The sequence below is a fragment of the Ranitomeya variabilis genome, chromosome 6 (assembly GCF_051348905.1).
Source record: "Ranitomeya variabilis isolate aRanVar5 chromosome 6, aRanVar5.hap1, whole genome shotgun sequence".
In the NCBI taxonomy this organism is placed as follows: domain Eukaryota; kingdom Metazoa; phylum Chordata; class Amphibia; order Anura; family Dendrobatidae; genus Ranitomeya; species Ranitomeya variabilis.
Window position 1 is genome coordinate 110,532,618 of NC_135237.1, and position 22,684 is coordinate 110,555,301.

Sequence of the window (22,684 nt, forward strand, 5' to 3'; positions counted from 1 at the left end):
GTTAGCTATGGTACTAAGACCATGAGCGGTTTTAACCGGTTTGTTCCAGCTGTTTTGCGCCCAGATTAACATTTTTTTATTGGTGGGCTATTGTTGGCGGGCGTTTTATGGGCTATAAATAGCCCTGTATGTGCGGGTTTCCCTCAATCAGCAGGTTAACTGAAGAAACCGAAGATACCTGGAGAAGAATGGAGAACCTGTTGCAGCAGATTCTGGCCAGGGCCGGCCAGGAGGACTGGGCAGACTAGCTTAAAAGCCGCCTCGCTATAAAACCTGTGACCGCAGCTTCTGACGCCGTCTCCCCTAATCCAGTGCTGGGTCCTATGGTCCATCTGTCGGGGCAAGAGGCTGAGCCAGCGGAGAATGTTTCCAGCCGGGGCAGAAGGAAGACACCACGGAGGTCGTACTCGCCGCCATCGCAGCCGGCGAGATCCCGCAGCCGCGCACCGGATGTGCGCAAGAAGTCCCGCCGCCCATCTCCCACGAAGTCCGGCAGCCCAGCGCGTGATCCCCAGCGCTGCCACCGGGTGGCACCATCTGAGGCTGAATACAGGTTGCCCGCCTCCTGCAGCCGTAAAAGCGCTGTGGCGGCACTTGCTGCCTGTCAGGACCCGGCCTCCACCTCAGCTCCGGCCTCCAACGTTCAGAAGCAGGCATCGGTCGCTATCGTCCAGGATGAAGATTCGGATGTCGGGCCGAACTCTGCGCCGCGGTCGCATTCACAGCTGTACTCGCCCTCCCCTCAGGGCTGGAGTGCTGGCTGCCCAGTGGACCGGACCCTCAGAGGAGATGCTTCAGGAAGGGGTGAGATTATTAATGTGCCCCTGTCCGTTCCTCACCACCAGTTAAGGGACATTATTAGAAGTGTTTTATCTGAGTCTTTGGGGGAAATAGTTACCCCTGCTCCACCCCCCTCTATTAGTCCTGTAATGTTGTGTGATACCCCTCCTCTAAACCCCTTTAAGGAGGCATTAACTTGTGAACTTTCACCCTTGGGTTTCCATCTGAGCTCGGTAACTAAGGAGCACATTTGGAATAACAATTATATAGATTTATTCTCACTTCTCCCCCGTAAAGATTTCCTGAGTAGACCTGAAAAGAAGGATGACAAATCTGAATCGGATGAATCCAAACGAGGTTCTCTGAAGTCATTTAACAATTGGTTACAGGCCTTTTCGATCTACTCAGCAGTTTTAGGGGAGAAGTTCCCTAATTTATGCAGTAGATTATTTCAACATATTGATATTATCTTGGAGGCCTATCGTAATTTTGGGGGCTTAGCATGGCTTCAGTATGATGGGACCTTTAGACAGAAATTGGCGGTCCACCCTGACGTTAATTGGGGGGTAAAAGATGTGGGTTTGTGGATCAACCTTATGTTGCCACAAAGGCATTAAACGAGTAAACAACCGGTTTCCAGTCAATCAAAAAAGGGAATTTGTTTTGCCTTCAACGAGTCGGTATGCAAGTGGGGTAACTCATGCAGATTTCGCCACGAATGCTCTTTTTGCAGTAACCCCCACCCGATGTCAAAATGTTTTCGTAAGCAAGCCTCTCAACCAGCGACCAGAGATCTTACTTCAAAAGGCTCAGACCCCGGTGAGACTGGGCGAGATGCTCTGGTGGCTAAACATATACCCAAAACAAGAGAGCAGTAAGCTCTTACTTAACGGTTTTTCTTCAGGTTTTGAAATCCCGCAATTTAAAGGCCCGGGATGCGTCCCAGTAAAAAATTTGGCTTCACTAAATTGTCACATGGAAGTAGCTAGAAAGAAGATAAATGAGGAACTGGAAGCGGGCAGGATTGCAGGCCCTTTTTCTTCTCCCCCCTTTTTCGATTTCCGTATTTCCCCTTTGGGCATAGTACCTAAGAAGGAGCCGGGTAGTTTCCGCATGATTCACCATCTCTCTTACCCATGTGGCTCCTCCCTCAATGATGAGGTTGACAAATCACTTTGTTCAGTCACCTACGCATCATTTGATATAGCTATAGACCTCCTCCGTACTTTTGGCAAAAATGCATTAATGGCGAAATCTGACATCAAGTCTGTATTCAGACTCCTCCCTGTCATTCCATCGGGTTTTAATTCTTTGGGCTTCCATTTTGAGGATCAATTTTATTTTGACAAATGTCTACCCATGGGATTTGCTTTATCCTGCTTTTATTTCGAAACCTTTTCATCCTTTTTACACTGGGTTCTGGAATGTAATGTTCAAGGTGCGGGTATTTTACATTACCTGGATGATTTTCTTTTCATCGGTCCCCCCCATTCTGGAAATTGCCTTAAAATGTTAAATAGCTTCATCGAGATGTGCAACAATTTTGGCATAACAATAGCACACGAGAAAACTTGCCCCCCTACGGAGGTTATCGAATTCTTGGGCATTACCTTAGATTCCATTAATATGGAGAGTAGATTACCTGAAGAGAAAAATTTTAAACTACGCGAGTCCTTGGAGAAATTTCTATCTACAAAGAAAGTGACCTTGAAGGAGATGCAATCTCTTTTAGGTCTTTTAAATTTTGCTTTACGTGTCATCCCCATGGGTAGGGTTTTTTCCAGAAGGCTTTACGATGCAACAATTGGTCTTTCTTCCCCTGAATCACACATTAGGGTCACAATGGATTTGAGAGAAGACGTGAAAACCTGGCTATCGTTTTTATCATGATTTAATGGCAAATCCTGTTGGCAGTCCTCTTTTGTTGCTGCGGACGAACTGAATTTTGCATTTTCAGCCATTGGTGAATTCGGCTGCGGAGTTTTGTTTTCCCCACACTGGTTCGCTCAACCATGGCCTGACACTTGGAGGTCTGAACATGTGACATTAAGCCCGCTGATTTTGGAAGTTTTTGCCATTCTCATAGGCTTGCACCTGTGGGGTCATCAGATGCAGAATGCCAGGTTATTGATTTTCTCGGTTAATAGAGATGTTATTTTTTCAATTAACACCCTTTCTTCCAAGAATCCTAGGGCGGCGAAGATTTTGAGATGGATAGTGCTGATTTGTCTAAAATTTAACATATGGCTAAAAGCCAGATTTGGCTCAAGTAGGTTAACGTCGATTACGGACTCTCTCTGTAATCAACATTGGCAAATTTTTCGCCAACAGGTGCCCAACGCAGATGTGGACGCGACGCCTTGCCCTCAAGAAATTTGGGACTTGGTATTGAGCTAATACCTCATTTTATCGAAAATTCCCTGTCTGCACGATCATGGGCTGATTACTCAGCCGCATGGCAGCAGTGGATTTCCTTTTGTAACATGAACAATTTTGATTTTAATATATCTAGCCCTATTTCGGGCTTGAGATTTGTAGAATTTTTATGTCATAGGGGTCTTTCCTATTCGGCAGTATCTAAGTCACTTGCCGGAGTGTCATTCTTTTTGAAGATATTTGGTAAGACCCCTTTGACAGGCTTATTCCCGGTCAAGCAATTTTTAAAGGGGTTGAAAAGATCCAGTTTTAAACCGGATTCTAGATGCCCTTTGTCGCTTCCTCTTTTGAAAGACCTATGCTTATCTCTTCAGACGGTTTGTAGCAATACCTTTGAGACTTTTGTTTTTATCGGCTTTTTCGTTGGCATTCTTCGGAGCTTTGAGAGTTAGTGAGTTGGTTTCCTTAAAAAAACCGAATCCTTCTGGACTTATGGTCTTGGATGTAACCCTTTGCGAGTCTCATTTATTTTTATTCGTTAGGCGATGAAAAACCGATCAGCTGGGTAGGGGTGTTAGGCTAAAAATCAATGCTATGCCAGATCAAAATTTTTGTCCAGTTCTCAACACCAGGAATTGGTTACGCGTTAGACCATGTGTCCCTGGTCCGCTGTTCGTACATTCGGATGGCTCCCCTGCATCCGTTTTTCAATTTAATTCGGTTTTCAAAAAATGTATACGGGTTTTAGGAAAGGAGCATCTACGATTTACCTCCCATTCATTTAGAATAGGAGCAGCAACAGAGGCAGGAAGGTCTGGCCTTCTGGATTCGGAAATAATGAAATTGGGCAGGTGGGACTCAGGGAGATTTAAGCTGTATGTCCGTCATGATTTATATGACAATTAACTGTTGAATTTGCTTTCAGGTCCCAGGGTGGTTTGGATTGTAGGACATTCCTTTATATTCTGGGCGCAGAAGAGAGCTTTCCAACGTTCCTACTCAGAAAATCTTTCATTCAGCCAGGAGACAGTTCAAATTTTTTGGCATAGTGTTCGCAGCATGTCTTGTTGATGGCTGATAGTTGAATTTAACAAGTGTTGTCTTAAGTTTCCTCACCCACACTTAGTCATTTTGCATCTAGCCGGAAACGATCTCGGAAAAGTCAAAATGCTTGATTTAATCGCTACTCTGCGAGCTGATATTATTTTTCTTAAACTATCTTTTCCTTTCACGTCTTTTGCCTTTTCAGAGATCGTTCCTAGGTTGCTATGGAATAGGGGAGCGCTTTCCTTTTTGGAGAAGATAAGAAGAAGGGTTAACAGAGAAATGTCTAAATTCCTTCCTATGATTAACGGTTTCTCCTTTAGGCATGAAGATCTAGAGGGTTTTTTACCTGGTCTTTACAGGAATGATTTAATTCATCTTTCAGATATAGGCCTAGACATATTTAATTTAAACCTCCAGACAATGGTGGAAAAATGGCTGTGGCTTTGTGGGGTGGCCAGGTCTCTTTGAGCCCTGGCGTTTGGGAAATCGCCCTTACTGGGTGGATTGGTCATTTTACGGTGGTTGAAAATCTGGTGGTTAACTTAAAGAGTTAAGTTTTAAGTTAAAGTGTTATGCGATTGGATTTCAAGTAACTCAAAAATAAATGACACGGCCATTTCCTTCCAAACGTTGTCTGGATTCTTTATTTGTATGAATGGGCCTTGTGTGGCCATGTTAGCCCCCCCCCCCCGTCCATAATAAAGAATTATAGGGGGGAGTCTCATGGACACACAGGCGCTGAATATAGTAATTTTTACCTCATGATAGTGGTTCATGAGGTAATCTATTAAACAATGTTAGCTATGGTACTAAGACCATGAGCGGTTTTAACCGGTTTGTTCCAGCTGTTTTGCGCCCAGATTAACGTTTTTTGATTGGTGGGCTATTGTTGGCGGGCGTTTTATGGGCTATAAATAGCCCTGTATGTGCGGGTTTCCCTCATTCAGCAGGTTACCTGAAGAAACCGAAGATCCCACCCTCCCTCCCTTAATTTATGTATTTTCCCGTCGTGTTCATTTATTTTGTGGGGAAATCGCCCTTACTGGGTGGATTGGTCATTTTATGGTGGTTGAAAATCTGGTGGTTAACTTAAAGAGTTAAGTTTTAAGTTAAAGTGTTATGCGATTGGATTTCAAGTAACTCAAAAATAAATGACACGGCCATTTCCTTCCAAACGTTGTTTGGATTCTTTATTTATTTGTATGAATGGGCCTTGTGTGGCCATGTAAAAGAGCTTTTCCACTTTTCAGTGATTTTATATATTGTATCCAGTGTTTGTCCAACATACTTGTTAAAAACATTACAGGATCAGCACTGATTGCTTCTTAGTGCATTCTTCACAAACCGCTCAGTGCTCTTGTTCTCAAAATATCAGTTGATGAAGGGACATGCGACCAGACATATTATCTTCCTCCAATTGAAACATAACTTAATTATGTAAAGTGTTTTTCATTTGGAAGAGGATCATGGCGCCATTTTCCTGAAGACTTAAAAGAGATCAATCTGCGCAAGCGCCGCGCGAGGCTTGTACGGGTCCAGAGTGAAATTTTAAAGAAAAAAAGAAAAAGAGACACCCAGACACAGCGGAGGGAATGGAACAAAGCTGAAGGCCCTACTCACAGTCCCGCCCACATGCCGGCCCCAATGCACAAAGATGTGAATACAATCAATATTCAAACACATTAAAGAAAATCTGCAAAATGGATTAATTCACCTGAGGTATTATGTTAATCAGTATGACTGCCCCAATATGGCCCTGTCTGTACTTTATTTATTTAGTGCTCCTGACAGATTCCCTTTAAATAAGGCTAAACACCCTTTAGTGCCACATGAAAGGTACTAAAGGGTGCAAGTTTACAATATGTAGGGGAGTTGTGAAATTATATATCTGCTAGACATCTATCTATCTATCTACCTCTATCTCTCATATCTTTCTATTATCTATCTATCTATCTATCTATCTTTATCTGTATATAAGATTGCTTTATTAATTTTTGTAAACTAGCTTTAAGTTACATGGAGTATTATAGTATGTAAAAGATGATGTTAAAAACATATTGCCTACGAATTGCATTTGCATGTTATACGCACGTCCCACAGATGCTATTCGAGAACAAAATTGCACACTTGCATTGCACTCACATGACACATGGAGTGACATACGCATAACACTCAGCCAACAAGTAGCAGTACCCTGCTACTAGAAGTGGAAATAAAAAACAAAAACAAATAAAGACATAAAGAAATAAAGAACGAAAACAACAAATTCTGAATGAAAATAGAGGAGCAAGAGAAACCAACTACAAACCTTACAACCAAATACAAACCTTGAAGGCTACAACTTATTTATTAGAAACAGGATTGACAAGAGGGTAAGAGGTGTTGCATAGTATGTTAGGAAAAAGCATATCTCCACAGAGATCCAAGCTTCAGCGACTGGTAGCTGCGTAGAAACTGGGTAAGAATACAAGAAGAGAAGAACAGAAAGTACATTATTGTAGGTGTTGTAAGGATTGTACTCGCTCAGGTGCAGCGGGTGACACTCAGGAGACACGTTCCATTAAAAGTTCACAGGGTTTATTGCTCCATAAACCACATAGCAACATGAACAACAGGTAAACAGTCTTACATCAGACAGATGAATCCTCAATGTCCATAGTAGAGCTCCGCTCTCTCTCAGACCTGTAGACACACAGGCTGTGCTATGTCCAGCACGCAGGCTCTGCAGCCTGAATATGGTCTCTGTGTGCTGTTCAGGACGTCTGTCCCCACTTGGAACCGTCCAACACACAGGCCACTCTGCAGTGTCCAGCCAGGACACATGAAAGTCTGTCCACACTTGCAGACTCCCAAACACTCACACCATGTGCTACACACACCTCTTTTACATAGGTGTAACCACACCCAGGTACCTGTCACATGGCCAGTCAGGTGAGCGTGACATCACCACAGGTCCTTAAGCACAAAACCATCTTAGGTGTTCAGACACGCCTCTTTTGGTGGGTTTGTAGGTGACTGGACCCACCCATCTCTCCAATCACCTGGAAGCCTTCCCAATGTAAACAAATCCCTCAGCAGTAGATCTGCTTGAGCAAAACACACCCAGGCTTCCATCACAGGGGCACCCACCTCTGCGATACATACCGCCCATTAATCACATGACCAGTCACTATGCCACAGTGTTTACTATAGTCCGCTTGGACAGACCGAAGATATGGGTGAATTCTTTTTCCATCAGATATTGCTGTTCTCAAAAAAGTACGACATAGTGATCTTGGGAGATTTTAACAATCGAGATATTTGTTGGGAATCTCTCTCAGTCAAAAGTAATTGGTCCAGAAAATTCTTATATTTTCTTGCTGACAACTTTATATTTCAAAAGGTAGAAGATAGAACAAGAGGATCTGCAAACTTGGACCTAATTCTTACCAACAGGGAGGAAATGGTTGAGGAAGTAAAGGTGGCTGGGAATTTAGGAGGCAGTGGTCATGCTATCCTCGAATTTTGGATGACAAAAGTTGGAAGACCTGCGAGGACTCAGACTTTAAGGTTTGACTTCAGAAAGGTAGAGTTTAATGGACTCAGAAAGAGAGTATGAAAGGTCCAATGGCTGAATATTCTAAAGGACTTAAATGTCCAAGGCAAATGGCAGATTTTGTTACAAAAAATTCTCACTGCACAATCGGTAACAATCCCCCAAAAAGTAAAGAATGAAGCATTTAAAAAGAACAGGATGAATGAACACAGAGCTTAATCACTTGTTAAAAAGGAAAAAAAGAAATGTATGTTAAACGGAAAAAGGGGGCTATATCTAAAGAAGAAAATAATGCTGTTTGCGGGGAATGCCGGGGCAAGCATTAGAACAGCTTAAGCCAGTAATGAAGTGAAGCTTGCAAGGGTGACAAAAAGCTTTAAAAAGTATTTGGGGTATGTCAAAAGCAAAAGAAAAGTAGGCCGATCTTTTAAATTCCTATTTTGCTTCTGTGTTCTCTAAGAAAGCAATTACAACATCAACTGATCTTCACAGTGCCATTGAAGTAATAAATGAATGCACACTATCTATAAACATAGAGATGGTGAGGGAACACTTAGCTAATTTAAATTAATTTAAATCTCCTGGTCCAGATAAATTACATCCTAGGGTACTGAAAGAGTTAGCAGAGGAAATTACAAAACCACTAGCTAGAATCTTAGAAAAATCCTGGAGAACAGGAAAGGCCCAGAAGGAGAAGGGCAAATATTGTCCCTATCTCCAAAAAAGGGAAGAAGACAGAGGCAGGAAATTACAGGCCAGTGAGCCTTAAGGTACCGTCATATTAACCCCTTCACCCCCAAGGGTGGTTTGTACGTTAATGACCGGGCCAATTTTTACAATTCTGACCACTGTCCCTTTATGAGGTTATAACTCTGGAACGCTTCAACGGATCTTGGCGATTCTGACAATGTTTTCTCGTGACATATTGTACTTCATGATAGTGGTAAAATTTCTTCGATATAACTTGCGTTTATTTGTGAAAAAAATGAATATTTGGCGAAAATTTTGAAAATTTCGCAATTTTCCAACTTTGAATTTTTATGCCCTTAAATCACAGACATATGCCACGCAAAATACTTAATAAGTAACATTTCCCACATTTCTACTTTACATCAGCACAATTTTGGAACAAAATTTTTTTTTGTGACGGAGTTATAAGGGTTAAAAGTTTACCAGCAATTTCTCATTTTTACAACACCATTTTTTTTTAGGGACCACATCTCATTTGAAGTCATTTTGAGGGGTGTATATGATAGAAAATACCCAAGTGTGACACCATTCTAAAAACTGCACCACACAAGGTACTCAAAAACCACTTTCAAGAAGTTTATTAACCCTTCAGGTGTTTCACAGGAATTTTTGGAATGTTTAAATAAAAATAAACATTTAACTTTTTTTCACACAAAATTTGTTTCAGCTCCAATTTGTTTTATTTTACCAAGGGTAACAGGAGAAAATAGACCCCAAAATTTGTTGTACAATTCGTCCTGAGTACGCTGATACCCCATATGTGGGTGTAAACCATTGTTTGGGCGCAGGGCAGAGCTCGGAAGGAAAGGAGCGCCATTTGACTTTTCAATGCAAAATTGACTGGAATTGAGATGGGACGCCATGTTGCATTTGGAGAGCCCCTGATGTGCCTAAACATTGAAACCCCCCACAAGTGACACGATTTTGGAAAGTAGACCCCCTAAGGATCTTATCTAGATGTGTGGTGAGCACTTTGACCCAACAAGTGCTTCACAGAAGTTTATAATGCAGAGCCGTAAAAAGAAAAAATCATATTTTTTCACAAAAATGATCTTTTCACCCCCAATTTTTTATTTTCCCAAGGGTAAGAGAAGAAATTGGACCCCAAAAATTGTTGTGCAATTTGTCCTGAGTATGCTGATACCCCATATATGGGTGTAAACCATTGTTTGGGCGCAGGGCAGAGCTCGGAAGGGAAGGAGCGCCATTTGACTTTTCAATGCAAAATTGACTGGAATTGAGATGGGACGCCATGTTGCGTTTGGAGAGCCCCTGATGTGCCTAAACATTGAAACCCCCCACAAGTGACACCATTTTGGAAAGTAGACCCCTTAAGGAACTTATCTAGATGTGTGTTGAGCACTTTGACCCAACAAGTGCTTCACAGAAGTTTATAACGCAGAGCCGTAAAAATAAAAATCATATTTTTTCACAAAAATGATCTTTTCGCCCCCATTTTTTTATTTCCCCAAGGGTAAGAGAAGAAATTAGACCACAAAAGTTGTTGTGCAATTTGTCCTGAGTACGACGATACCCCATATGTGGGGGTAAACCACTGTTTGGGCACATAGCAGAGCTCGGAAGGGAAGGAGCGCTATTTTACTTTTCAATGCAAAATTGACTGGAATTAAGATGGGATGCCATGTTGCGTTTGGAGAGCCCCTGATGTGCCTAACCATTAAAAACCCCCACAAGTGACACCATTTTGGAAAGTAGACTCCCTAAGGAACTTATCTAGATGTGTTTTGATAGCTTTGAACCCCCAAGTGTTTCACTACAGTTTATAACGCAGAGCCGTGAAAATAAAAATTCTTTTTTTTTTTTCACAAAAATGATTTTTAGCCCCCAGTTTTGTATTTTCACAAGGGTATCAGGATAAATTGGACCCCAAGCTTTGTTGTCCAATTTGTCCTGAGTATGCTGATACCCCATATGTGGGGGGAACCACTGTTTGGGTGCATGACAGAGCTCAGAAGGGAAGGAGCGCCATTTGGAATGCAGACTTAAATGGATTGGTCTGCAGGCGTCACGTTGCATTTGCAGAGCCCCTGATGTACCCAAACAGTACAAACCCCCCACAAGTGACCCCATATTGGAAACTAGACCCCCCAAGGAACTTATCTAGATGTGTTGTGAGAACTTTGAACCCCCAAGTGTTTCACTACAGTTTATAACGCAGAGCCGTGAAAATAAAAATTCCTTTTTTTTTCACAAAAATGATTTTTTAGCCCCCAGTTTTGTATTTTCACAAGGGTATCAGGATAAATTGGACCCCAAGCTTTGTTGTCCAATTTGTCCTGAGTACGCTGATACCCCATATGTGGGGGGAACCACTGTTTGGGTGCATGACAGAGCTCAGAAGGGAAGGAGCGCCATTTGGAATGCAGACTTAAATGGATTGGTCTGCAGGCGTCACGTTGCATTTGCAGAGCCCCTGATGTACCCAAACAGTACAAACCCCCCACAAGTGACCCCATATTGGAAACTAGACCCCCCAAGGAACTTATCTAGATGTGTTGTGAGAACTTTGAACCCCCAAGTGTTTCACTACAGTTTACAACGCAGAGCCGTGAAAATAAAAAATCTTTTTTTTCCCACAAAACTTATTTTTTGGCCCCCAGTTTTGTATTTTCCCAAGGGTAGCAGGAGAAATTGGACCCCAAACGATGATGTCCAATTTGTCCTGAGTATGCTGATACCCCATATGTTGGGGTAAACCCCTGTTTGGGCACACGGGAGAGCTCTGAAGGGAAGGAGCACTGTTTTCCTTTTTCAACGCAGAATTGGCTGGAATTCAGATCGGATGCCATGTCCCGTTTGGAGAGCCCCTGATGTGCCTAAACAGTGGAAACCCCCCAATTATAACTGAAACCCTAATCCAAACACATCCCTAACCCTAATCCCAACGGTAACCCTAACTACTCCTCTAACCCAGACACACCCAACCCTATTCCCAACCGTAAATGTAATCCAAACCCTAACCCTATCTTTAGCCCCAACCCTAACTGTAGCTCCAACCCTAGCCCCAACCCTAACCCTAACCCTAGCCCTAACCCTAGCAATAACCCTAGCCCTATCACTAGCCCTAACACTAGCCGTAACACTAGCCCTAACCCTAGCCCTAACCCTAGCCCTAACCCTAGCCCCAACCCTAGCCCTAACACTAGCCCTAACCCTAGCCCCAACCCTAGCCCTAACCCTAGTCCTAACCCTTGCCCTAACCCTAACCCTAGCCCTAACTCTAGTCCTAACTCTAGCCCTAACCCTAGCCCCAACCCTAGCCCTAACCCTAGCCCTAACCCTTGCCCTAACCCTAACCCTAGCCCTAACTCTAGTCCTAACCCTAACCCTAATGGGAAAATGGAAATAAATACATTTTTTTTTTCCCTAACTAAGGGGGTGATGAAGGGGGGTTTGATTTACTTTTATAGCGGGTTATTTAGCGGATTTTTATGATTGGCAGCTGTCACACACTGAAAGACGCTTTTCATTGCAAAAAATATTTTTTGCGTTACCACATTTTGAGAGCTGTAATTTTTCCATATTTGAGTCCACAGAGTTATGTGAGATCTTGTTTTTTGCGGGACGCGTTGACATTTTTATTGGTAACATTTTCGGACACGTGACATTTTTTGATCGCTTTTTATTCCGATTTTTGTGAGGCAGAGTGATCAAAAACCAGCTATTCATGAATTTCTTTTGGGGGAGGCGTTTATACCGTTCCGAGTTTGGTAAAATTGATAAAGCAGTTTTATTTGTCGGGTCAGTACGATTACAGCGATATTTCATTTATATCATTTTTTTTATGTTTTGGCGCTTTTATACGATAAAAACTATTTTATAGAAAAAATAATTATTTTGGTATCGCTTTATTCTCAGGACTATAACTTTTTTATTTTTTTGCTGATGATGCTGTTTGGCGGCTCGTTTTTTGCAGGACAAGATGACGTTTTCAGCGGTACCATGGTTATTTATATATGTCCTTTTGATCGCGTGTTATTCCACTTTATGTTCGGCGGTATGGTAATAAAGCGTTGTTTTTTGCCTCGTTTTTTTTTTCTTTTTCTTACGGTGTTTACTGAAGGGGTTAACTAGTGGGGCAGTTTTATAGGTCGGGTCGTTACGGACGCGGCGATACTAAATATGTGTACTTTTATTGTTTTTTTTATTTTATTTAGCTAAAGAAATGTATTTATGGGAATAATTTTTTTTTTTTTCTTTATTTAGGATATTTTTTTTATTTTTTTTTTACACACATGTGGGGAATTTTTTTTTTTACTTTTTTGTCCCGGGGGGGACATCACAGATCACTGATCTGGCAATGTGCACAGCACTCTGCCAGATCTGCAATCTGCTGTGCAGGGCTGCAGGCTTACCAAGTGTCTGCTCTGAGCAGACACTCGGTAAGCCACCTCCCTCCCTGCAGGACCCGGATGCCGCGGCCATCTTGGATCCGGGACCTGCGGCGAGGAGGGAGGTAGGAGACCCTCAGAGCAACGCGATCACATCGCGTTGCTCCGGGGGTCTCAGGGAAGCCCGCAGGGAGCCCCCTCCCTGCACGATGCTTCCCTATACCGCCGGTACACCGCGATCATGTTTGATCGCGGTGTGCCGGGGGTTAATGTGCCGGGGGCGGTCCGTGACCGCTCCTGGCACATAGTGCCGGATGTCAGCTGCGATATGCAGCTGACACCCGGCCGCGATCGGCCGCGCTCCCCCCGTGAGCGTGGCCGATCGGCTATGACGTACTATCCCGTCGAGGGTCAGATAGGCCCAGGTCACCTCGACGGGATAGTACGTCTAAGGTCACAGAGGGGTTAAGCGACGCTGCAGCGATATAGACAACAATGCCGATCGCTGGAGCGTCGCTGTTTCGTCGTTGTGTGGTCGCTGGAGAGCTGTCACACAGACAGCTCTCCAGCGACCAACGATGCCGAAGTCCCCGGGTAACCAGGGTAAACATCGGGTTACTAAGCGCAGGGGCGCGCTTAGTAACCTGATGTTTACCCTGGTTACCAGTGTAAATGTAAAAAAAACCAAACACTACATACTTACATTCCGGTGTCTGTCGCGTCCCCCGGCGTCCGCTTCCCTGCACTGTGTAAGCGCCGGCCCTAAAGCAGAGCGGTGACGTCACCGTTGTGCTTTGCTTTGCGGCCGGCACTGACACATTCAGTGCAGGAAGCTCTGAACAGCAGCGCGGATGCCGGGGGACGTGACAGACATCAGAAGGTGAGTATGTACTGTTTTTTTTTTTTACTTTTACAATGGTAACCAGGGTAAATATCGGGTTACTAAGCGCAGCCCTGCGCTTAGTAACCCGATATTTACCCTGGTTACCATTGTAAAACATTGCTGGCATCGTTGCTTTTGCTGTCAAACACAACGATACACGCCGATCTGACGACTAAATAAAGTTCTGGACTTCTAGCTCCGACCAGCGATATCACAGCAGGATCCAGATCGCTGCTGCGTGTCAAACACAACGAGATCGCTATCCAGGACGCTGCAACATCACGGATCGCTATCGTTATCGTTGTTAAGTTGTTCAGTGTGAAGGTACCTTTACTTCTATACCAGGAAAGATATTTGAACAAAGTATTAAACAGCATGAATGTAAGTACTTGGCTAAGGGTACCGTCACACAGTGAAATTTCCATCGCTGCGACGGCACGATCCGTGACGTCGCAGCGTCGTATGAATATCGCTCCAGCGTCGTAGACTGCGGTCACACTTTGCAATCACGGCGCTGGAGCGATGCCGAAGTCCCCGGGTAACCAGGGTAAACATCGGGTTACTAAGCGCAGGGCCGCGCTTAGTAACCCGATGTTTACCCTGGTTACCAGCGTTAACGTAAAAAAACAAACAGTACATACTCACATTCCGGTGTCTGTCCCCGGCGTTCTGCTTCTCTCCACTGTGTAAGCGCCATAGCCGGAAAGCAGAGCGGTGACGTCACCGCGTCACCGCTGTGCTCGCTTTCCGGCCGGCAGGCGCTCACACAGTGCAGAGAAGCTGAGACGCCGGAGGACTGACACCGGAATGTGAGTATGTACTGTTTGGTTTTTTTACGTTTACGCTTGTAACCAGGGTAAACATCGGGTTACTAAGCGCGGCCCTTCGCTTAGTTACCCGATGTTTACCCTGGTTACAAGCGAACACATCGCTGGATCGCTGTCACACACAACGATCCAGCGATGTCAGCGGGTGATCAAGCGACGAAAGAAAGTTCCAAACGATCTGCTACGACGTACGATTCTCAGCGTGATGTCTGATCGCAGTAGCGTGTCAGACACAGCGATATCGTAACGATATCGCTAGAACGTCACGAATCGTGCCGTCGTAGCGATGGAAATTTCACTGTGTGACGGTACCCTAAGAATACAGTAATTAACCAGAGCCAGCATGACTTTGTAGCAAACACCTCATGCCAGACTAATCTAATTTGCTTCTATGATGCAATTACTGACTGGGAGGATCAGAGAAATGCAGTAGATATAGTATATCTCGACAACAGCAAAGCATTTGATAAAGAATCTCATACTAACCTTATTGAAAAAATGACCAAGTGTGGGATTGACAAGGCTACAGTTAGGTGGATTCTTAACTGGCTCAGTGATCGTACTCAAAGAGGGGTAGTCATAATAATAATGGAGTGTTTCAGGTTGGGTACCACAAGGCTATGTCCTGGCCCAAGTGTTGTTCAACCTTTTTATAAAAGATCTAGATAGAGGGAATTGTAGGTAAACTGATCAAATTTGCAATGCTAGTAAAGCTAGGAAGGATATCTAACACTAGAGAAGACAGAAGGGATTTAGAAGGATCTATATAAGCTCAAACAATGGGCAGCGACTAGTGTTGAGCGATACCGTCCGATACTTGAAAGTATCGGTATCGGAAAGTATCGGCCGATACCGGCAAAGTATCGGATCCAATCCGATACCGATACCCGATACCAATACAAGTCAATGGGACTCAAGTATCGGACGGTATTCCTGATGGTTCCCAGGGTCTGAAGGAGAGGAAACTCTCCTTCAGGCCCTGGGATCCATATAAATGTGTAAAAGAAAGAATTAAAATAAAAAATATCGCTATACTCACCTCTCCGACGCAGCCTGGACCTCAGCGAGGGAACCGGCAGCGTTGTTTGTTTAAAATTCGCGCTTTTACTTGGTTACGTGAAGTCCCGGCTTGTGATTGGTCAGGGCGGCCATGTTGCCGGGACGCGGACCAATCACAGCAAGCCGTGACGAAATTACGTCACGGCTTGCTGTGATTGGTCCGCGTCCCGGCAACATGGCCGCCATTAACCAATCACAAGCCGGGACGTCACGGGAGGCTGGACACGCGCCCATTTTAAAAAGCACGCGTGTCCAGCCTCCAGTGACGTCCCGGCTTATGATTGGTCACGGCGCCATGTTGCCGGGACGCGGACCAATCACAGCAAGCCGTGACGAAATTACGTCACGGCTTGCTGTGATTGGTCCGCGTCCCGGCAACATGGCCGCCATTAACCAATCACAAGCCGTGACGTCACGGGAGGCTGGACACGCGCGCTTTTTAAAATGGGCGCGTGTCCAGCCTCCCGTGACGTCCCGGCTTGTGATTGGTTGCGCCGCGGTCAACCAATCACAAGCCGGGAGGCTGGACACGCGCGCATTTTAAAATTTTAAAATGGGCGCGTGTCCAGCCTCCCGGCTTGTGATTGGTTGATCGCGGCGCAACCAATCACAAGCCGGGACGTCACGGGAGGCTGGACACGCGCCCATTTTAAAATGCGCGCGTGTCCAGCCTCCCGTGACGTCACGGCTTGTGATTGGTTGCGTCTCCCATGTGACTGCGATGCAACCAATCACAAAGCCGGGACGTAATTTTAAAATCCTTAAGGACCTGAAATTACGTCACGGCTTGCTGTGATTGGTTGCGTCGCCCATGTGACTGCGACGCAACCAATCACAACGCCGGGACGTAATTTTAAAATCCTTAAGGACCTGAAATTACGTCACGGCTTGCTGTGATTGGTTGCGTCGCCCATGTGACTGCGACGCAACCAATCACAACGCCGGAACGTAATTTTAAAATCCTGAAGGACCTGAAATTACGTCACGGCTTGCTGTGATTGGTTGCGTCCCGGTCACATGGGCGGCACGCAACCAATCACAAGCCGGGACTCACGTAAAGGAAAGAAAAGCGCGAATTTTAAACAAAGAACGCTGCCGCTTCCCTCGGTAAGGTGCAGGCTGCGTCGGAGAGGTGAGTATAGCAATATTTTTTATTTTAATTCTCTCTTTTACACATTTTTACATTAATGTTGTTTCGATACCGATACCCGATATCACAAAAATATCGGATCTCGGTATCGGAATTCCGATACAGCAAGTATCGGCCGATACCCGATACTTGCAGTATCGGAATGCTCAACACTAGCAGCGACCAATAGAATGGTATTTAACAGGGAGAAATGGAAGATTCTACATCTGGGCAATAAAAATTAAAATTACATATACAGAATGGGAGGAATATAACTAAGCAACAGCACATGTGAAAAAGACCTAGGAATAGATCACATATTGCACACAAGTCAATAGCAAAAAAGGCAAACAGTTCTAGGATGTATTAAGAGAAGGATAGAGTTTTTATCTTGTCCAGCAATTATCCCTCTTGGTCAGGCCTCATCTGGAATACTGTGTCCAGTTCTGGGCATCACATTTTAAAGGAAACTTTGAAAACTGGAGCAAGTGCAGAGAAGAGCTACCAGGATGGTTAGTGGACTGCAAAGTATGTCCAATGAGGAACGGTTAAAGCAGTGTTTCCCAAACTCCAGTCCTCCAGTCCTCAACAGGTCATGTTTTCAGGATTTCCTTAGTATTGCACAGGTGATGGAAGTATCAGGAGTTCTCTCACTTGTGCAGCACTATGGAAATCCTGAAAACATGACCTGTTGGGGACTGTGAGGACTGGAGTTTGGAAAATACTGGGTTAAAGGATCTGAGAATGTTTAGCTTGCAAAAAAGGAAGGCTAAGAAGAGACTTAATAGCTGTATACAAAATCTGAAAAAATGTCACAGTGTAGAGGGATCATTCTTATTCTCATTTGCAAATGGAAACATGAGAAGCAATGAAATGAAACTGAAAGGGAGAAGATACAGATGAGATGTTAGAAAAAACTTTTGACAGTAAGGGTGATCAATGACTTGAACAGGCTACTAAGAGAGGTGGTGAGTGCCCCTTCAATGAAAATCTTCAACCAGAGGCTGGACAGACATCTAACTGAGATGGTTTAGTGAATCCTGCATCGAGCAGTTGATTGGACACAATGACCCTTGATGTCCTTTCCAACTCTAACATTCTTTGATTCTATGATTTAACTTTTTGGGATGAACATCAAAGCAATTTTTTATGCAGATGTGAGCTTGGTCTAAGGTGCAGAGTCGAGAGTTGTATGCAGAGATAAATAAATCTGTCAAAATGCAAAAGTGGGAGATTTGCTCAAAATTGGCCAGGATGTTCTATTTACATCAAATCTGTTTGATCCAAATCGAATGAGCTTCAATTGCTGCTAAAATGAAAAACACAAACTAAACCCCAAAGCATAATAATAATAAACAGAAGGGGTTAAAAAGAAATAAAAAAAAAAACTAGACCATCTTCTGATCTCACCACAGCAGTTCCCTTCCTATTCTCCTCTGGCTTCCTAGGTCCTCTACACTTTTTGCCAACACTACTGCTACCTGTTAGGCCTTAACGCACATTCTGACATTCATCATCCCATGCAGTCCCACCATTGAAGTTTGAAGAGGAGGCTGGTGCCTAGGAAGCTGCAGCGGCAGGGACAGATGAGGAGCTAGTTGATTATGATTTTTTATTGATTTTAACATTTCCAATCCTATATGAATCCGGCAACATTGTGTCCATTTAGCTGCAATCATGTAGAATCTGTTAATTTTTACAAAATTCTAAGATAATCTGATTTATTTTGAATACATTTGCTCATCCTGCTTGTTTTTTGTCCAATGAATAATCACACAAATGTTTTTCCTTCGGCTCTTCTTTAAAACTACTTTATGAGTAATGAAAAGTTCACTTTGTAAAGTGGTATTTTCTTTAGCTTTGCTTAATCATATACCAATCACATCCTGGAAGTCAGAAACTGTCAGTTTGATGAATTGTACAATCGTGGATGACATACATTATTTAAGTTCTTAATTGTTTTAAACAGTATTTCTGCAAGAAGAACAATGATTATTAATGTTCGATGGCACTGTGAGTATTAAGGTTTTTAAGAAGCTCATTCATCAAACTAATTAAGGGTTTTAGTAGAAAAAGAACTCCATGTTTAAAAGATTAGCTATGTTTTCAACAGAAAGGTACATGTGGTATTTTTTTCACAAATAATCACTTTGCAACATATCAACTTATCAATCACAAGTGGTATTATCACAGATGGTAGATTCCTTGTAGCAAATCACAGTAATCCTTGGGTGTAAGATGATATAATGTTCGGGAGTTGAATCCTTCTTGTCTTCACTTAAGGTACACTAACTTCTCAGCATTACATTTACTCAGGGATGGTTTTAGACAAAGTGGGGCCCTTGGCATAAGTTTAAAGTGGAGCCCCAAATGCTAATATATTGCACCATCACACAAAAACATTTTGGTTGTATTTACATGCACTGAGTTCAGACTGTTAAACAAGCGTGATCAACAAAATTGAAGTCATTTGATGCTTCCTTCCCGCCCTCTTTCTATCAGCAGAGGACGAATGATGAGCACAGAACAATCACTAGTAGATCAATCTGTCCCCATACAGTATCATGTTATCAACAGCATATCTGTAGTTTTCACCAGACCATGTGCTGCTGAGAACAATGATTTATTTTATAATGCACACCCCATAGTCCTCCATACAGAATAATGTGGCCCATAGTCCTCTACATAGTATAATGTGTCCCATTGTACTCCATTAAGTATAGTACGTTCTCCATAGTCTTCCATGTAGTATAATGCACTCCCTATAGTCCTCCATACATTATAATACACTTCCCATAGTTATCAATAAAGTATAATGCATCCCATAGCCCTCCATATAGTATAATGCACCCAATAATCTTCCATATAGTATAATGCACCTCATAATCCTACATACAGTATAATGCACTCCCCATAGTCCTCCATAAAGTATAATAATACACTGCACATAGTCCTCAATATAGTATAATGCAACCCATAGTCCTTCAAATAATACAATGCACTCCCCATAATATAATGCCCCTATAGTACTTTATATATTATAATGCATTCCCCATAGTCCTCCATACAGTATAATGCACTTTCAATAGTCCCAGATAGAGTATAATGCAACCCCATAGAATATAATGCAGTCTAATAAAGCATAATGCAGCCACCCTAGAGTATAACACAGACCCTAGAGTATAATGCAACCATCATAGAGTATAATGCAGCCACCATAGAGTGTAACACAGCCTCAAATAGTATAATGCAACCCCCATAGCGTATAATGCAGCTCCCATAGAGTATAATGCAGCCTCATAGAGTATAATGCAGCCCCCATAGAGTATAACACAGCCTCAGGGTATATTGCAACCCCAATAGTTTATAATGCAGCCCCTATAGAGTATAATGCAGCCCCATAGAATATAACGCAGCCCCTTAGATTATAATGCAGCCCCCATAGAGTATCACACAGCCTCATAGAGTATAATTCAGCCTAAAATAGTATAATGCAGCACCGTAGAGTATAATGCAGGCCCTAGCTCTACATATAGTATAATGCAACCAATACTATTCCATATAGTATAATGCACCCCATAATCCTTCATGCAGTATAATGCACTCTCCATAGTCCTCCATAAAGTAAAATACACTCCGTATAGTCCTCCATATTGTATAATGCCCCTATTGTCCTTCAAATAATGCAATGCATTTCCCATAGTATAATGCACCCTATAATACTTCATATAGTATAATGCATTCCTCCATAGTCCTCCATACAGTATAATGCACTCTCAATAGTCCTCAATAGAGTATAATGCAGCCCCCATAGAGTATAATGCAATCTCATAGAGCATAATGCAGCCACCAAAGTGTATAAAGCAGCCCCCCTAGAGTATAATGCAGCCCCCATAGAGTAGAACGCAGCCACCATAAGAGTATAACGCAGCCTCAAATAGTATAATGCAGCCCCGAGAAAGTATAATGCAGCCCACATAGAGTATAACGCAGCCGTTGCAGAGTATAACACAGCCCCATAGAGTATTATGCAACCCCCATAGAGTATAACGCAACCTCATAGAGTATAATACAGCCCATATAGTGTATAACACAGCCTCATAAAGTATAATGCTGTCCCCATAGGGTAAAATTCAGCCCCCATAGTGTATACTGCAGCTTCCATAGAATATAACAGCAGCCCCTAGAGTATAATGAGGCCTCCATAAACTATAATGCAGCCTAAAATAGGCTGCACCCATAGAGCATAATGCAGCCCCCATAGCGTATAATGCAGCCTCACATAGTATAATTCAGCCCCATAGAGAAAAATGCAGCCCCATATAGTATAATGCAGCCCCCTAAAGTATAATGCTGCCCCATAGAGTATCATGCAGCCCCCATAAAGTACAACACAGCCACTATCGAGTATAATGCAGTCTCATAGAGTACATAGAGAATCATGCAGCCCCCTGTTGTGAACTCTGTGTTCAGGCTCCCTCTTGTGGTCACTGGTGGTATGGTGTGACTTTTGCTTTGGGCTCCCCCTGGTGGCTTTGCCTGTTATCCTGCTGGTCTCTGGCTATCAGCTGGTTCGTTATCCTCTGGGAGGTTCCTATATAGCTCTGTTTTACTTCCACTTGTTGCCGGCTGTCGATGTAATCAGTGCTTCTCAGATTCCTTCTGACTACCTTGCTCCCAGTCCATCCAGGATAAGCTAAGTTTTGTTTGCTCATTTTTTGATCAGCAGTGTTTATCATGTTTTCTGTTCCAGCTTGCTAAAATGTAATTCCCTCGCTTGCTGGTTGCTCTAGTGGGCTGAGTTTCTCCCCACACACCGTTAGTTGGTGTGTGGGTTCTTGAAATCTCAGGATGGATATTTTGTAAGGGTTTTTTATTGATCGCATAGACCCCTGCTCTATTTTCTGCTTTCTAGTACTAGTGGGCCTCTTTTGCTGAATCTGATTTCATCCCTATGTATGTGCCTTCTTCTTACTTCACCGTTAATATTTGTTGGGGGCTTCTATATCTTTGGGGATTATTTCTCTGGAGGCAAGCGAGGTCTTTCTTTCTCTTTAGGGGTAGCTAGTTCCTCAGGCTGGCTCGAGACATCTAGGAATTTTTTAGGCACGTTCACCGGCTACCTCTAGTTGTTTTGGATAGGTTCAGATTTGCGATCAGTCCAGTTACCATCTCCCTAGAGCTCGTCCTTAGTTTTATCACTTGCTGATCTATTTGTGATCCTCAGCCACTAGGGATCATAACAGTACAGCCGGCCCGCAAAGTGTTAATTGCATGGCAGAAGCAGGAGAAAAGAAGCCTTGAGAATTTTTTTTTTCCTTGTTGTTGCCGTGTGTCTAGCTGCTGTGCTAGCTTCTCTCCTCCTCTTAATCTTGGTGTGGCTCTGAGTTCAGCTGCTGACATGGATGTCCAGAGCTTGGCTTCCAGTCTGGATCATCTTGCTGCTAGAGTTCAAAGTATTCAGGATTTTGTTGTTCACAGTCCTATGTCTGAGCCTAGGATACCTATTCCGGAGTTGTTTTCTGGAGATAGATCTAGGTTCCTGAATTTTAAGAACAATTGTAAGTTGTTTCTTTCTTTGAAACCTCGTTCCTCTGGTGATGCCGTTCAGCAAGTTAGGATTATTATTTCCTTTTTGCGTGGTGACCCTCAAGATTGGGCCTTCGCATTGGCGCCAGGGGATCCTGCATTACTCAGTGTGGATGCGTTTTTTCTGGCCCTTGGATTGCTCTATGAGGAACCTAATCTTGAGAACCAGGCTGAAAAAGCGTTATTGGCCCTCTCGCAGGGGCAAGATGAAGCAGAGGTGTACTGCCAGAAATTTCGGAAATGGTCGGTGCTTACTCAGTGGAATGAGTGTGCCCTGGCTGCAAATTTCAGAGAAGGTCTTTCTGAAGCCATTAAGAATGTCATGGTGGGGTTCCCTACGCCTGCAGGTCTGAATGA